Below are 11,537 nucleotides of genomic sequence, written 5' to 3' on the forward strand. Positions count from 1 at the left end.
CCCTCCACCCTCCCTGTTCAGTCTCCACTCATCGCCCTGTCTCCATGAAACTTCCCCCCACTTGCTCATCGCTAACCCGAACTGGAATATCAAGTCCGGGAAGGCTGAGAAAACGTACCTGCCTTATGCAGGGGTGCAGAGTGCCTGGGCACACAGTAGGTGCTCAGCGTGTGCACATTTCCCGGCAGTAGGCGCTCAAGAGTCAACCGAACGGATGGTCAGTTGCAAAGCCCTCCTTAGAGGTCCGCTGTTTTCCTACGGGCGTGACGGCGCGAATAACTGGGAGTGTTTGTTCAAGAGTGCAGGTTCTGGGGCTCCTGGCCACACCTCTGGATACGACTCTGCAGTGGTCGAGCCCGGTATCGGGGATTAGGCCCAGAGACGTTTGTTGGCGATGCTCTCGCCCAGAGAGCTCCCTTATCAGGCCGGCTGGTTGGCGGTCCCCTTCCCTGCTTGGCCTTCCCACCGTGTGGCAGGATTTAGGGAGAAAAAAGGTAGGAAACCGTGGAGATGCCGGGGATTGAACCCGGGGCCTCATACATGCAAAGCATGCGCTCTACCACTGAGCTACATCCCCTTTCCGTGGCAGAGCTGGCGTATAGGAAGCCACACCTCTCCTCAGCTCGCACAGGTTCCCTCTGGGTGCCGGGCGCCTCTATTGGTTCAGGCAGGTCCCTACGCGGCGAAGTTTACGTGCCGGGGCCGCCCCGCGCTTGCGACCGCGACCGCCACGCTCCGAGCAGGTAGGTCGGCAGGCAAAGGACGCGCTTTCTATATGAGGCTCTCCGTAGAAGCCTGAGCACGCCTTGTCCTCGTTAGTATAGTGGTGAGTATCCCCGCCTGTCACGCGGGAGACCGGGGTTCGATTCCCCGACGGGGAGGCTGCTTGACCTTTTTAAGTGCAAAGGAGACCTTTCCGGCCTCCCGGTGATAGCCGCGTGCGCATCCCCGCGACCGTGCGAATTGTGGCGCTTGCACAAGGCGTCCGTGTCCCGTCAGAAGGCCGGGCCCTCTGCGGGGCCCCTGATCTCTCCCCGAACCTCCATATTCACGTGGCTCATCCGCAGACGGCCACGGAGCCCCGACCGCGCGGCGCAGCAGGTGGGGGCGCACTCACGGAGCCCCAGCGCCGCGCCTCCGGGGGGTGCCGTTTTATCACTTTAGACCGACGACGACGACGACGACGCCGTGCAGGCGTGAAGGGTGGCCGTGCGCGTCGCCCGCGGCCGCCTCAGGGGTCACTGACCTCCGGGGCTGGGTGCGAGCGGCTCCGTGACTTTCCGTCCTGTCCCTGTCCGGACGGTTTGGATCTCCTGTGTCTTTCTCCCTCCCTTCTTTCCTCTTCCCATTCCGCTTTCCCCGCCCTCCTTCCTTGCTTCCGCATTCGCTTTTCGTCGGAAGGAGACCCTCCCCGTCCGTTTTTAGAGAGCTACGCGTTATGAAGAGCGGCCCCCCGGTCCCCCGCGGCCGCCCCGGCTCCCCGAGGAGCCCAGGCCAGGCCGCCTCGCCGCGCAGATCACCGGTGACCCTCCGCACGGGGCTCAGTTGTCAACCAGGGAAGACCGCCCTGTCGCAGGCCAGGGGGCTGGGGTGGACAGCACCCAGACGCACTCCGTCACACACGATCGGGAACCCCACCTACTCTTTTAAGGCCCATCCGTCTTTCCTAAAAACTGTTAACTCTTTTAACTCTTCCTTTTTAAAAATACTTGAAACGTGTTTTTCAATGACAGCTGACAGTCAATATTCTATTCGTGTCAGGTGTACCGCAGAAGTGGTGAGACCCTGAAGCGACTTCCGAAGTGATCCCCGTGAGTCTGGTACCTGGCACCGAATCTGGTTGTTACGATGCCGTTGACAGCACTCCCTCTGCTGCACTCCGCGCCCCCCACCCCCGTGACTTTGAACTACTGGCAATTAGCACTTCTTTCTTAGCCCCTTCCCCTTTCCATCCCCCCCAACCCCTCCCCCATCTGGCAACCATCAAAACGCTCCCCTTGTATCTATGATATTAACTCTTCGTTGTGTGGCCTACGTCCCTCCGCCCCCTTCCCCTATTAATAAGGTATACACACGCTCAGGTCACCTCCAGCTCCTACGGCTTTCCAGTTCCGCCCAGAGGAAAATCCAAACCCTTCACCTTCAGGGCCGGCAAGCTCTGGCCTCTGCCCGCCCCTCTGCGCCTGCGCCCCCTACGCTCTGGACTCTGTCTTCATCTCTCCCACGCTGAGTCTCTTTCTGTTCCTCCGACTAGCCGACCTTGTTCTCAGCCGGAGGGCTTTGTCCCAGCGGTCCTGCTGTCGCAGAGTCCCTTCCTCGTCTCGACGTGGCTGGCTCCTCATTATTCTAGTCTCCTCAGCTCCCTGCTTCTCTTACTGACCCCGTCTCCGCACTCCATCCCATCACTACGATTCGCTTTGCTTCTCGGCATTACTACTGCACCGAGGCATCTCGCTATGCTCTTCGTGGATGGGCCAGGGGGCCGTCAGGTGCTTGGCAAACACTTATTAAATGACTCCCCCCTGGTTCGTTCTCCCCACCCACCATTTCTCAAAGGGAACGGAGGCAGGGAGAGCCGCACCTGGATGCCGACCTGTTGATTTCATGCCTGGAGGCTGAGCAGGTGCCGCAGGTGCGGTGGCCATGCTTGCAGGCCGGATCTGAGTCACTCACTGCCCCGAGGAAAGCCACATTCAGGCCTGTGCGTCCTCCCACAGGCCTTGGTGTGGTCAGCATCCTTGCTGCGCCCAAGGGCGACTTTGTTCCTTTGCGCAGAGAAGGGAGCTTGAGAAAAGGAAGCTCTGAGCCAAGTAGGATTCATCTATTCATTCATTCGTTCATTCATTCATTGAACAAATATTTATTTAAGCGCCTCTTATGCTCCAGTCACTGTCCTAGGCCCTGAAGGATACAAAAATGACCGAGTCTTTCATTCTCCTGGGTCTTTCATTGTAGCTGGGGAGACAGGGAATGACAAGGAAAACATTGCCGAAGTTCACAATAAACAATAAGGGATGGGTCAACGAACTCTTCTCGGAGGCGGTGGCCTTGAGGGGCGAGAAGGGGCAGTGCACGCAGGTGCGGGGCGAGCCTGGCAGGCGAGGGTTACGGCTGCTGCTGGTCTCCCAGCATCGCGTTCCAGGACTCACGACCCAGGGATGTTTGGAGAACTAGGAGGACTAAGGGTGACAAGGGCTCCGCAGCAGCCGAAATAGCTCAGTTGGGAGAGCGTTAGACTGAAGATCTAAAGGTCCCTGGTTCGATCCCGGGTTTCGGCAGCTCTCCTTTTTATTTTTTTTTTTTTTCCCCCCCCATGGGGAAAGGGAAATAGGAGGGCAGTGAATGAATGAAGCTGACTCTTTCCCAATTAATAAACAGATTTTACTTTCTTTGTTTAAAACAGCCCGAGCAGTATCCAGGGCAGCCAGAGGGAGTGGGGACTTCCTGGAAGCTCCCCATCTGGGGAAATTCAACAAGGGCACGTGTTTCCCTGACTCCATTTCTTTTGTATCGTAAACGCTTATTAATCTGTAACGTGTTTGTTGATGTCTGTTCGCTAGCTTTTGCTTTATTAATTTCTGCTCTCTGAACCTTTTGCAGGTAAATGAAGCACCGAGCAGGAAACGGACGCTTTAAGATGGAATTACAAAAAGTGCGGCTTTTTGTTCTTTGGTTTTGTAGGAAAGGAAAGAGTCGGTTGCCCTTCGAGGCGTGTGAATAACTAAACATGCTTTTAAGGGAAACAAAGAGGAAAGAAGCGAGGCCTGAGCTTGGAGGTGTCGGGAACCGACCCCCGACCTCGTGAACGCGAGACACGGCGCCCTCCCACTGAGCTACATTTCCCTCCCCTCCGAGCTCACGACTCGGGAGGTCGCATTTTTCCCTCCTTTGCCTTTGTTTCTTTCTTTCTGGGGGGTCAGCATTTCTGCCGATTCAAGCAGGCCTCTCCGCAAGCCCCCCCCCACCCCCCGGCGAACCCACCGACCCGGTACAACGCTTGCGGAGGCCCCGCCGCGAGCAGACGGGCGCGGTAGCAGGACTGCGTTTCTATATGGATCTATCTCGAGGACCCCGCACAGCGCTCGTCCTCGTTAGTATAGTGGTGAGTATCCCCGCCTGTCACGCGGGAGACCGGGGTTCGATTCCCCGACGGGGAGGCTGCTGGCTACCTTTTTGTTATCTTCTGCTTTTTTTTTTTTCCCCCCGTTTCTCTTTTAAATACATCAAATTCTTCTGCTTTTATGAAAATTTCTTACTCTTCTTGGAAAGCTAGACTTGACAGTCACGCGACACCCGGTCCGACTGTCGTTTACCAACTCCTTAGTCCCGGTAACGCTCTAGCCCCCTAGTGTCGCATGGTTACCAGGAAGAACAAAACATCCTCGCACGGGGGCCTTATTTTCCATTTCCTGTACGCACATGGCGCCGCTGTAAGTGTTTGGCTTACACGACGGTTGCCCGTGGCAAGACTGTCAACTTCTAAGCCCAGGAAGCGCTCATTCTGCTGCAAATAGTCCATCCTCGCATGTCTTGCTCTGGCCCAGAGGTTGGCCCTCAGAAACGTTTATGGATTTGAGACAGGAGATAGGGCGACTCTACACGGAAAGGTAGTCTGGTCTTGACTGCAGACTCAACTTCGTGGATATAGCTATCATCCTTCCCAGGCTCCTCTTCTTCCATTCGTTTATTTGTTCCTTTATTTTTTTTTCACATTCATTTGGCTAATATTGACTGAGTACTTATTAGATGCCATGCATCCTTCTGGGCACTGGGGACATCGCAGGAAGCAAGATGGCGGGACCCTGCGCTTCTGACCTTATGACCTGGTGAGTGACACAGACAAACGGTATAGAACAGGTTTCGAGAGTGTCAGTGCCACGAAGGAAAACAAATCAGAAGAGTACGATAGGGATTATGAGGGGTTCTTAGGCCTCTTTAGAGAGGTGACAAGGCGGCCTGTCTGAGGCCCTTGGGCATTGAGGAGCCGATCATGAGAAAATCTGAGGGACAGCATTCTAGGCAGAGGGACTGTCACGTGCAAAGGCCCTGCTGTGAGAAGGCAGCTGGCATGCCTGAGGAACATCAAGCAGGCAGGCGTGGCTGGCGTATCCCAAAGGGGAGAAGGAGCAAGGAATGGCGTTAGCGAGGTCCACGGGCCAGGTCACACAGGGCCTTAACGGCCAGAGGAAGGAGCTTGGGTTTTATTCTAGGAGCTTTATGGAGAGAGGAAATAATAATAAAGTTTGTTTTGAGCAGAGCAATCTGACGAGAGAGCTCGCAAGGGCATCTGCTGATCTGAACACAAGCCCTTAGCTCCTCCGGATCCAAAATACGGCCGTATATGGCGCCGTCATCCCTCTGTTCTGGCCAACACCTCTCTCTTGGCTGCTCTCCTGAGCTAAAATAACAAGGACAGCAGACGGCTCGCACAGGAGCCCCACCTGGCCCTTCGCCCCCTGCCCTCCCGTGTGTCCCGTTCCACCAAAACGGCATCAGCAAAGCATCAGTCCGCGCCTGGAGTGAGTCTGATGAGCAGCGGCGGCCCTTCCCGGGAGCGCGTGTGCTGACAGCATTCATAACAACGACTCGTGTCTCAGAGCTCGGACCTCGGACCGGGCACTGCTCTAAACCTTCAGAGTCACTTGTTCAGTTGTCACAACCACCCGGTGAAGAGGCAGCAGTCAAACGGGTACCCGCTTCGGTGTACAGAGGAGGCCCTGAGCGGTACACCGACGAACCCCCAGCTGCTGGGCCCAGCTGTGGCGTTTCAGGCTGCAGCAGGCTGTAACGCGGGGGGGCAGACTGGAGACCAAAGGTGGCAGGGCACGTTGGGGTGTTCTCCCCGACACAGTAAATGACTCTGTTTCCTGCCAGGACATCGCAAGCGCTGATGGGAGGAGGCGTAGCCTCAGTTTTCTGCCCTCTCCTTACCCCTCGCCTGTTCCTTCACCACAGAGTGGCCCCTTGATGAGCAGAAAGGCACCGCGCACTGTGACTTCTCTGCCCTGGTGTGCTTCGACGAGAAAGACGGGCTCGCGGACAGGTGAAGAGCGGCTCTTTTCAGTGGGATAGAGCAGAGAGACACTTCCTCTATGATTCTTGGAGCCAGATGTGTTTCTTTTTAGTTTGCTTATTTCTATATTCGAGAGAATTCTCTGGGGTGGCAAAAGTCTTCAAGCAGATGTGCAAACCTCAGAGTCACGGCAGGTGTAGAATACGAGACCCTCGAGGTTTCCGGGTGGAGGCGCAGGGGAGCCAATGCCCTTTTCCACTAGAAAGACATCCTTACATTTTCTTTTCTTTCTTTTCTGTTTGTAAAGGGCAGCACTCAAGAATAGGTCTGTTCCCAACGGAACGGTGGTCCCCAGAGGGGAAGGCGGTGCCAGAGGACGAAGAGAGGAAAGGGAGTCAGGTGCATGGTGTCCGAAGGAGGCCGGACTTCGGGCTGTGACAGGTGTGGTGTCAGTTGTAAACCTGAAAATTATATAATGTTATTAACCATCGTGACCCCCAATGAATTAAAAAAAAAAAAAAGGAAAAAGATTAATTCTTTGGCACTTCCACACTCGAAAAAATCAGTCAGTTTCCATTTGTTCCTTGGTTCCAGTGTCAGCTAGAATTTCATCTGTTAGTCTATAAAGAAGAGGCCTACTCGGAAGAAATAAAATGATTTGTCTGATTTTCCTAAATCCTAAAATTCACTTAGATACACAAAATTTATCTAGAGGGAAGAAAAAGGACACAAATTTAAGATTATAGCAGAGAATCTCAAAAAACGTTTCCCACGAGGGTCGGGGATGTAGCTCAGTGGTAGAGCGCATGCTTTGCATGTATGAGGCCCCGGGTTCGATCCCCGGCATCTCCACGGGTTTTTCTTCACTTTTTTTCTCCTGGTTCCTTCTTCTGTCCACCCCATTCACCATTTAAAACACTACGGATGCGCCTAAGTCAAGTCGGGGAGTTACTGGACCTTTCCTGGCCCGGAGGGCTCGTGACTCCTTCCGATGACTCACACGTGGCCACAAGGAGACGCGTGTGTAAGCCAAAGGTCTGGGTATCTCGGCTGGCCTCGCCCTTTGTGCTGCCAGGAACCATTTTCAAAGGAAAAAGGTTCCAAAAGGAAATCGACATTCCCAGCCAGTGGGGTTTTCGCTCCCCACCTCATCAACAACCAGTCAGGAATGAAAGAACGAACGAACAAATGAATAAATGAAAGAATGGCTCTGGTACACGGACCGTTTATACTTATATTTATACGCTGTATTTTATCACTGAAAATAAAAGCTATGTTTTGTTGAAAGAAGGGATCTCTTTGCACCATGTGGGTTAGGTTCTTTGCAATAATAATGAATTCCTCGTCCATCAAATCCTGTTTTTGTCTCATGTTTCAAATTATAAAAACATCTCATCTTAGATCTGGAGAGAGCTGACTCTTTGCAAAGCCTTCCTTTTCTTTTTCCAGATAAAACTGAAATTCGTGAAATGATTCACCAGTTGGGTGGTGGAATGTTGGTGACAATCCTGTTTGTAATATGGTTCTGTGAAGGTTACTTCTCCCTAAAGGTCAACAAGTTTTTAAGAAAAAAAATATGTTGAAGTTATTTCTAAAATTATCAGGCTTAACATGAAACTAATTATATGATGCTTGACTTACTTTGATCACATAATTAAATATGTATAATAGCACAACGACAAGGAAAATAAAATACTATAAGGAAAAACATAACATGAGGCTTGTGGTAGGAAATGGAGCTCGTTAAAGAAGTTGTTGGGAATCTTTGGGGAAAAACTTTTTCAAAGATAGCATTTTATTTTACATTTGAAAAAACAAAGCTCATTGTATGAGGTACCTAGAAGAGTCATATTTACAGAGACCGGGAGAATGGCGGCGGTCAGAGGCTGGGAGGATGGGGCAATGGAGAGTTGTTTAATAGGTACAGAGTTTCAGTTTTGCAAGATGTAAACAGTCCCGGAGGGGTATGGTGGTGACGGTTGCATAATAGTGTGGACGTGGAAGGGTAGCCCGTATGCCGCTTCGATGTCATTTTGAGCTGTAGGCACTTGAAAAACAGCAAATGCAAGGAGAGTCCGGCACTACTGCATTCCCGCCCTCATCTGCCTGAGGACAGGTCCTCAAAGAGATCTCCCTGGTCACAGATCCTCACCCTGGGAGTTTCACCAACCGCGGGAAGACTGACTTTTGTCACAGGAGGGAGCCTAGGAGTGGGGACCAAACTTTGTCACAAACTATCGTTCTCTCCCATTCATTCTTTTTTCCCATTTATCTTTCCTAAGAATAATTTCCTTGCTGCTAAGAGGCCTACACTCCCCTTCCCTTTCCCGTGGTATTTAAGTCTGAATTTAAAGCCACATCTTTGTTACTCATTTACCTCTGGTATCTCCCATGTACACTTAAGATAAGACACGTCAATGACCCGAGTTTCTTCCTCTTTCATTTCATTTTTACTCTGTCTTTCCTTATTGGGGCCTCAGCTAAGAACTCAGAAAGGTAAAGGGAAAATTATTTTTCCTCCTCTGTCATACACTTACCACTACTCAACTGTCCACTTATACGTGGTTAAGATGGTAAATTATAGGTTATAACTTGCCACAATTAAAAAAAAAAAAAAAGCCCCAATAAGGGGATGAAATCGGTTATTTTTAAGCTGGGAAAGTTTGTGTTCTGCAACATGATGTAAACGTACAAATGTGAACAGGAAAAAGCACACAGTCCCTTGGATGGCCGTCCCCGCCCCCCCTCCCCCATACGCTGCAGATACACTTGACTACCTTTCATGGTTATATAACAGCTGACGAGGCAAGGCAAGCCTTTCCCATCCAGTTCTCTGATTTCACCCTTTCTCTTGGGGGGAAGTGTTTGCCAGTCAGGTCATTGTATTCTCGGACATTCTCGTGATGCTGAGTTAAGTCCCATACAAGGTTGTGACCTTCAGAGGAACTGAATCCTTTAGGGGTGAGAAAGAAAAGGAGACAAACAGGAACCAGTCCAATCCCTGCCCCTGTCCCCCCCACCCCCCGCCCCCGCAGCAGCCCAACACCCGCGCCTTTTGTGAGCTCAGCCCATCACGTGCTCCCGGCCGCCCGCCAATCTGGCCTTGTTGCTGGGCCTCTGTCACTCTTCTATTGGTGCCAGCTCTGAAGCAGTTCGTTCTGGGCGCCTGCAAAGGACGGATCTGGAGAAGGAAGGAACTGAAAATGGACCCGATGACTCATCCCGCTTCTCGCACATTCTAGCATTGCATTTTAGGTCAGGGGATTTTAGGGTTAGGAGCATGACCTGATACCCAATTCCTGAGACCCAGTGGGACATTTAGACTTTGGGAGCCCTTCTCGGCAAACAGAAAAGCAGGTGCGACAACAATGACAAGAATCTCTGCACACCAGCGATTCTCCACCTCCATTCCTGACATTAGGGGCAAGTTCATTTTGTGTTTTGGGGGACAGTCCATTGTAGGGGGTTAGCGGCACCCCTAGCCTCAACCACTAGGTGCTAGTAGCAACCCCCCCCCACACACACACACACAGAGTTGTGACAACCAAAATATTTCCAGGCTTTGCAAGCTAGCTGTCCACTGAGGGGCCAAATCACTCCTGGTTAAGAAGCACTAATTTAGAGAAACACCAGCCACTCTTTCGGGGGGCGGTCCCGCTCTCCTCTCGCCCTCTGTGCCCTTGAACAAATGTTTACTTGTATTCACTGCAACAAAACACACTGTTGGACTTAGGGAATGCAGGGGCATTTCAGAAAACTTTTTCTGCTGGAAATACCACCTGTGTTCTCCCCAGCTTACGAGAATGTCGTCTTTCTCTTCCGGGATAACCCTGGGCCCATTCCCCCCACTCTCTGACACTGTCTCCTTCCTCCTCCCTCCCCTGCCTCTAAAATCGGGGCTGTTTTCCTCTGTACCTTTGGACTCTGGAAAAAAGCTATGTCATAAAGCTTGTGACTCAGCCTTTAAACACCATGAATCACAAGGCTTGCAGCAAAACAACAGCCCAAAGCAAACAGGGTGTGGTTAGAAACTAGGTCGGTTTATCTTTGAAAAAAACTCATATCTTTGTTCCTCTAAAAACTGAAATTCTAGGAGAAAGAACCTTACACAAAGCCTCAAAGTTTTGTTCCGTTACAACTTCTTTCCAAAAATTTAGAAATAACCTTGACAGAAATCTTTATTGGAAGTCATTGCCCGTCTCCTGCTACCTTGAAAAACGACATTTTATTCATTTTAATTTCCAGTAATGACTTTGTTCTTTGAAAAATGTTAACAACTACAGGTTTAAAGTCTCTATTTTGAACAATGCTAAGACCTTTTTCATAAAGACATATATACATTGGTTACCAAAGAAAATGTATATTTTGTTTTGATTTCACATATTAAGCTTAATGTTTAAATACCTTAAGGTTCATAGTTTAAATCAGGAATGTAGCCTTTTCCTAACGGCAAAAATTTCTGTAGTCATTTTTCTGTGGCCTCTTTAAAAAATTTATTTTTTCTTGAAGCCCTTAAAGGGTACAAATTAAAATATGCCTTGCCCTTCTTATTTTTAGAATTAGGGAGTATTTCTCGAAGAGTCCAGAGGCTGGGAAATCGAGGCTATGAGGGAGACTTTTCACCAAAAACATTTAAAAACCTGTTTGAAATTTTCACCACGTTCGCATATTCTAAAACTTAAAAAACATGCCGAATACATGACTCACACGAGATCACAAAATAGATTGTTGTAAAAAAATGAAAAAGACCTGGCTGGTGATCCTTCCTCTCCTCTTTTACCCAAACGAAATGTACCTGTAAAATTATATTTCATATTTGAGCTATTGAGCATATCCCCTTCCCCGAAATATACTGGGTTGCGAGTCAATTGGTGTCTTTTAAAAGTCTCAAGCTTAAACAGGTTCGATTTCCCAGCTCAGAGCTGAACCACCTTCTCAAAGCCAAGGTTGCGCCGATCAAACTGGAAAAGTAAAGAACAATCTAGAAAGTTCCAGCGGCGGGATTTAGGCCTTGGCCACCGTCCCGGCCCCAAGCCGAGATTTGCCGAGTCATTCACCTTGTCCCAATGCCCGCCCGGTGGGGGATGGGCGTGGGCGCCAGGAGTCGGGGGGGGGGGGCGGCTGGGCCCCGGGGAGCCCTCGCGGTAGGCCGGGGGTGGGCGACAATCTAAGGAAACAGAAAATGGAGCAGTATCTTAAATGCGACCCGAAATAAAGACCCCCCACCTCGGTTTCACAAGGGGGAGGGGCGGGGCGTGCAGGAGAAGAGCGGGGCGCACGGGGCGCTGGGCCTGACCCCCGCCCGCCCAGAGCGAGTCCCAAGGTCGGCGGGGACGGTTGGGCCGAGGGGAGGCGGCGAGGGCGCAGGGGCGCGGGCTCCACGCCGCGTTTTCGCGCGTCCCGCAGGGGCTTCCCCTCCCCCCGGCGAGGCGCGCGCCGGCCACGTCCGCGGACGCAGCGCGCAGCGGCCGCGCTTATCCCTCCGCCCGGCCGCTCAGGGGAGCGGCCCGCGCCCCCCGAGACT

General features: G+C 51.5%; 2 long non-coding RNA genes and 5 other non-coding genes across 7 annotated transcripts; 5 read left to right on the top strand and 2 right to left on the bottom strand.

Annotated features, from left to right (window-relative positions):
- Nucleotides 1-505: 505 nt before the first annotated feature.
- TRNAA-UGC lies at nucleotides 506-577 on the bottom strand. The gene has a single exon. It is a non-coding gene; the product is annotated as a tRNA-Ala (tRNA).
- Nucleotides 578-809: 232 nt separating this feature from the next.
- Nucleotides 810-881, top strand: TRNAD-GUC. The gene has a single exon. It is a non-coding gene; the product is annotated as a tRNA-Asp (tRNA).
- A 2,324-nt stretch (nucleotides 882-3,205) lies between these two features.
- TRNAF-GAA lies at nucleotides 3,206-3,278 on the top strand. Its single transcript has one exon. It is a non-coding gene; the product is annotated as a tRNA-Phe (tRNA).
- Nucleotides 3,279-4,085: 807 nt separating this feature from the next.
- On the top strand, nucleotides 4,086-4,157 carry TRNAD-GUC. The gene has a single exon. It is a non-coding gene; the product is annotated as a tRNA-Asp (tRNA).
- On the top strand, nucleotides 4,125-7,674 carry LOC118602808. Its single transcript, XR_004950806.1, has 2 exons — nucleotides 4,125-4,826; nucleotides 5,257-7,674. It is a non-coding gene; the product is annotated as an uncharacterized LOC118602808 (long non-coding RNA).
- TRNAA-UGC lies at nucleotides 6,794-6,865 on the top strand. Its single transcript has one exon. It is a non-coding gene; the product is annotated as a tRNA-Ala (tRNA).
- Nucleotides 7,234-9,011, bottom strand: LOC118602809. The gene is made up of 2 exons (XR_004950807.1): nucleotides 8,791-9,011; nucleotides 7,234-8,500 (listed from the first exon to the last, which is right to left on the bottom strand). It is a non-coding gene; the product is annotated as an uncharacterized LOC118602809 (long non-coding RNA).
- Nucleotides 9,012-11,537: the final 2,526 nt, after the last annotated feature.

Source organism: Rousettus aegyptiacus, unplaced genomic scaffold, assembly GCF_014176215.1.
Source record: "Rousettus aegyptiacus isolate mRouAeg1 unplaced genomic scaffold, mRouAeg1.p scaffold_m13_p_5, whole genome shotgun sequence".
NCBI lineage: Eukaryota > Metazoa > Chordata > Mammalia > Chiroptera > Pteropodidae > Rousettus > Rousettus aegyptiacus.